Below are 5,599 nucleotides of genomic sequence, written 5' to 3' on the forward strand. Positions count from 1 at the left end.
GGTGGCTATATGAATGAGGGTGGCTATATGAATGAGGGTGGCTCCTCCCCTTGCCACCCTTCAATTCTAGGACACTATTGGACTCCTCTACTTTCATCACTGCCCCTTGTTTGCTGCCGTTCTTATTCTCTACTTTTCCTTTCACCTCCTACATACAGACGTTCCTCAAGCTTCTTGCCCTTGGCCCTGTTGCTTTTCTCTCCATTTTCTTTATTGGGACATCAGAAGTATCCCAAAGCAGATGACTTTCCTTCCTTGTAGCTCTGACCTCTCTCAGAAGCCTGTGTTCTCTTCTCTTCACTTGGACAAACCGCTCAAGTCCTGAATGAAATGTTTTCTTTTCTTCATCACCATTGTCCTGTGCATCTTCTTCCTGAATGGCCTAACCATTCTCTCAGCTGAGACTTGACTTGTTACTTCCCTGTCCTCTTCCCCCCAAGTTTCGATCAGTGGACAAGTTCCTGTCTTAGACCTGACCCCTTCTTTTCACTTCTACTGTTTCATTTCTTCTTACTCCTAATTTAACAAAAGGGTCTGATCTCCCTACTATCGATTTTCTCCCCTCATTTCCTGTGTCCAATACAGTGCTACAACAAACACCTGAAGCACACTTCTGATGAGCTCAGCCTTCCTTCTTCTCAGGAAACTCAGGTTCCCTATTACTTACAGAATAAAATTCACATGCTTCCATTGGACATACCACCGCTCAATAGCCTTGGCAGAACCTCACTTTATCTCTCATTATATATCTTGGCATTCCCTATGCTCCAGCCAATGGCAAACTATTCTTTGTTGTCTGTGCCTACACAAGGTTCCCATGGCCAGGCCTTGGTTATGCTGTTCTTCCCCCACAGATGCCCTTCCTAGCCTTCCAGCCCAATTGCCACTTGTATTAGTCTCTCAGTTGGAGTGCTGTCTCTTCCATGATGTGTTCTCTAATTGTCACATGTGAACTCCCACCATGCTGATAGTTAAGCAAGTGATTTTTTTCTCCTCCTAGGTGATGAATTTCTTGAGGACAGGAGTTTAGTCTGCTCACTCGTCGAGTCTTGAGTCCTCCGAGCATTCCCTACCTCTTATCCAAAAGTATACAGTGGCTGAGACGGTTAGGCAACTAACAAATATTTGTAAATAATCCAAAGGGTTAGCTCTGGGTTTTAGTGCTTGATTTCTCTCCATTTTAGTAATGATTGTTTCCTTGTGGGATAAAAGGCTTCTCTTCCCACGGGTCCATAATTTATTTCTTTTGGCCTCATAAGTCAATTTGCAAATGTCTTTTACTCCCAAGTTTTCAGAAAAACAAACTTCTTTAAGAGATTCAATAAAGAAAAAGGAAAAGCGCTAATGTTCCTTTAAGTAAAGGAAAAAGCATCCATGCAAAACAAATGGTTGCTGCAGGCTACAGCAAGGTACATGCATTTACCCTGCTGAATTACAGGATTCAATCTGTGTCATTAGCCTTACCACTCTAGTCTTTGGAAAAGCCGTATTGGGCTGATAACCTCAAGATCGGCAGTTCGAAACTACCAGCATTTCCGCAGGAGAAGAGGAGGCTTTCTGCTCCCATAAAGATTTACAGCCTCGGAAACCCTGTGCAGGGTCACTATGAGTCGGAACCCACTCCATGGTAATTAACAACACTTAAAAATTATTACATTCACGCTAAAATGGTGGTGGCATAGTCAGTTCTTACTCTCAGAGACACTGTATAGGGTTTCCAAGGCTGTAAATCTTTACAGGAGCAGAAAGCCTACTCATATTTCCCATGGAAGCAAATGGCTGGCCTTTTGGTTATCAGTCCAGCTCATAATCCACTATGCTATCAGGGCTCCTTTCACTTTATAATGCTATTGTTGTTGTTGTTGTTGAGTGCCATCAGGTTCTGTCTCATAGTGACCTTGTATAGGGTTTCTGAGGAGTGGCTGGTGGATTTGAACAGCTGACCCTGCGGTTCAGAGCATTATTCTACAGTGCCACACCAGGACTCCACATTATAATTGTTGCTGTTAAGTGCCATTGAATTGGTTCTGACACATAGTGACCCTGTATAGCGTTTCCGAGGAGCAGCTGGCGAGCTCGAACTGCCAGCATTTCCCATTCAAACTGACCTTGCAGTCCAGCACATTAACCCCCAATGCAACAGCAAAACCCCACATTATAATGGAAGTCACTAATGTCCAAATCATCAATTATGTTGTTGTATAATTCCTTTTTCTCTAAATATACTGTATATACCTTGATTAATTCCTAATATTCTTAAACTTTAAAAATATTTACATCTTTTAATTTTACAACTTAAAAAAAACAAACCCCAAACCTCTTTGAACGTTTTGAAAATTCCATAAGTACTTTTTTCAGAAAGAGATTTGGCAGAATATGAGTAAAGTCTAAGGTTCAAAATTCATTTTTTTATAAATTTATCCCTAAATCTTGGCTGGCATCCAGCAACCTCACATTAAAAATGTAAAGGGCTTGACTTGAAAGACACGGAAAATTTACTTTGTGTTGACGGCTTCAAGAGCACCTGGTCTATAGATCATCATTAATTAAGAAAAGATAAATGAAAAGAAAAAAGCATAGGTGGACAGCCCTCCTTTTATTATTATTATTTTCAGGGTTGAAACAATAGCATGCTACGTTTGCCAAAAAAAAAAAAAAAAAAATTCTGAAAAAGAATGAAACCTGGGATGCCAGCGTGCTTAGTATTTACTTGTGTAGCCATGACCGCTGAAGGCTTTTCAGAAAGGACCAGGACGGTCAGTTTGGATGCTGACAACAATGCAGTAGAATTTAAGGTAGCATGACTATAGTATATTCCGAACTGGTTCATGTAGTGGCGCAACATTTGAAGAACAACATATCCAGATGCTAAGTGTAAAGGTGCACCCATTCCTATGAATACTGCCAAAGTACAGGCACCGCTGAGTCAAACTGCAGTGGATACACAAGCATATGCTATCTGCCTGCCTATCTCTCTCTGCCCATCCCCATACAAGCCTATCTTTATCACGCAGAGGCAATTAACCGCTATAGACAATGAGTGCATTTCTATCTCCTGGCTTCCACTGAGTGACTTATTATCAGCTTGGCATTTCCCAAATTTCCTCCTAGTGGGCAACATCAGGTAGGAAAGTAGGGACTTCACCAACCCAGGACCCCGTATGAGTCCTTGGGGATTTTAGTGCCTAATAATACACAGCACCATCTAGTCTTTGTGAAAGCTGGGAGAGTGGGAAGCGTACAAATAAAGTGTCCAGTTTCCTAGGGAAAACGCCCTGGCTGTGTGATGCTAACCAAAAGGGTACCAAACATTTCTCTGCATGATCTTTTTCTTCTTTTTAAGTATTCTCTGTTTACCACCACCACCACCACTCCTAGGTAGCTTTCTATGCACACTTTCAGAGTTCTAGCTAAAAAACAACAACACAAAGATCATCCATCCTTGAGCCACAAAGACCCTGGTGTTTAAATGTGGAAGGTGAAGGGCTACTTGGACCTTGGCAATCAAAGTTGTGAGGATAGGGAAAGGAATGAGACCATTAAAGATCCTTCTCCTTCAGGTCAGACAGAGAAAACAATAGAAACTGCAGAGTCAGAGAGTCCAAGACCCTAAGAACCCCAGAAAAAGAGAAAAGTAACACCCAGTGGAAGCTTCTTTCAAAAGCGGGATGCTAGCACCCCTAAAGGGTGTAACCATTACCCTGTTTCCCTGCCTTTCGCCCCAAAGTGGCATGCCCACTTCCACATGCCAGTTCAGGAGGACGGAGAAAGGAGAAGCGAGAATCCCTACACAAGGGCCGTCCACATGAAGAAGCAGAACAGAGACTGTGTACTCAGAGTTTCAGGGTCAAAATAATAAACACTGTCCCAGTCTTGGCTGGTGACAGCAAGTCAGAGCACCAACAGTTCTCTGGATTTGGGGTGCAGTTTGGGGAGCTGTGGATGCGATTACACCCATACACTCATACACACACTCGCACACACGGGATTTACAAGCCTCACTCCACATTTCACACACCAAGTGCATCCTGCCCACCTCACGGTTTCCATCGTCATACTTTCTCCCAGAGAGAGAGTCTGCCGAGGGATGAGGGATCCTAGTGGGGATTCCTGGAAATGTCATCCCCTAACACCTCTGGTCCGCCACCCCCATCCCCTTTGCTGTACCTTGTACACACATACACGCACACACACTCCTGCCATGACTGTCGTCAGGCCCGCCAGCTGCCCCAGAGCCCCGGTATCTCAGCGTGCATCTATCTTCCCGGACATCAGACAGCTCTCCACTCAACGCCCCCTTCCCCCTCCCAGCTGGCTCGATGGCTAAGGGACTGCCCTCTGGATGTCGCCTGCTGTCCCCGCTCAGCCGCACTATTGTTTCACGTAGCCCCTCTCGCGCCCGGGGCACCCTTCGGCGAGGACCAGCGCCAGGCACCGCTCCACCCACACCACCCCACCCTGGCGGTGGTACCTTGCCTGACAGCTGGGTCCGCGGGCCCGAGGGAGCAGGCAGCGCTAATGACAGCGTGGGTGCCAAGCCTGGAAATAAAGCTTCGCTCCAGCCGGCCCTACCTCCAGCGCCACCATCTTCTCCCGCCGCTGTCGCTGCCGCCGCCGCCGCCACAGCCGGGACCACAGCCGCCCTCGCCCAGCTCCGGCTCCGCAGCCGCCGCTCGGGCCCCTCAGTCCCGCGGCCCCACCCCCTTCTCCCCACCCTCCCTCCCGCCCGCCAGCCCGCCCGCCTGCTCGCTAGCTCGCTCGCCCGCCCCTCGTGACGCGCGCTAGGGCTGGGGCCGGGCTGGCCCGAGAGGGAGGGCGCGCGGTGGGAGCGCGCGTGCACGCCGCGCGCTAGGAGCGCCCCTGCCTCCCACGCCCACCCGGTGCACGCGCGACGCGAGGCCAAGACGGTGGCGCCCTCCGCGGGCAGGCAGGCGGCCGCAGCTGTGTGTTCCAGCGGTGGACTTGCTAGGCGACTGCGCCTCTCTCCGGCCCGCTCTACTCGCCCCCGTTTTCTGGTCCTCCTCCGGTTCGGGTCAGGCGGATGGAGGAGAAAGACAGTTGCCTTCCCGAGGAAACAGACGGGGACCTCCTCAGCGGAAGCCTAAGAGGGTCCCGGGGGTCCTAACCAGCGTCGGGGCTGGCCACGCTGCTGGACCTCGAAGCCGGGCATCCGCTTAGGCTCCTGCGGTCTGTGCTCTTCCCCTAGTTTCTGCCGAGCTTTCCCGCTTCCCGGGCCCCTTAGGTACTGTACAGCGGACTCTGCTCGGCCTAACGGCGGCTCCAATACACAATCCCGAGTTCTGTCCGCCAGGGGGAGCGCCGCGGGATGGGCCAGAGCGACGCTGGGCAGTCTGCAGCCCTCACGGCGAACTGCCCTGTCCCGCCGGGAAGAGCAGAAAGCCTCTGGACTCTGATGCCGGCAAATGCTCGGCGTGATCTTCCTCCCTGCTTCTCGAACTTGGTTGATCGGAACTTGAAATATAGTGAAGCCTGTGTTAGGGCATCCGCCCTAGTTATGGCTCCTCATTCGGGAAGGAGGGAACTCTGCAGCAGGGACCAGGTGGTAGGTGCTTAGTGAAAAGCAGTGAACTGGCGAGGT

At 49.4% G+C, this 5,599-nt stretch overlaps 1 protein-coding gene across 1 annotated transcript in view; it reads right to left on the reverse strand.

Annotated features, from left to right (window-relative positions):
• APBA1 (amyloid beta (A4) precursor protein-binding, family A, member 1) overlaps positions 1-4,681 on the reverse strand; it is a 290,053-nt gene extending 285,372 nt beyond the window's left edge. Inside the window, exon 1 of the mRNA XM_006834910.1 lies at positions 4,472-4,681. The gene's annotated coding sequence lies outside the window, so the exon portion shown is untranslated. The remainder of the gene's footprint in view (positions 1-4,471) is intronic.
• Between the last annotated feature and the right edge of the window lie 918 nt (positions 4,682-5,599).

This window comes from Chrysochloris asiatica, unplaced genomic scaffold (genome assembly GCF_000296735.1).
Source record: "Chrysochloris asiatica unplaced genomic scaffold, ChrAsi1.0 scaffold00014, whole genome shotgun sequence".
Taxonomy (NCBI): Eukaryota; Metazoa; Chordata; class Mammalia; order Afrosoricida; family Chrysochloridae; genus Chrysochloris; species Chrysochloris asiatica.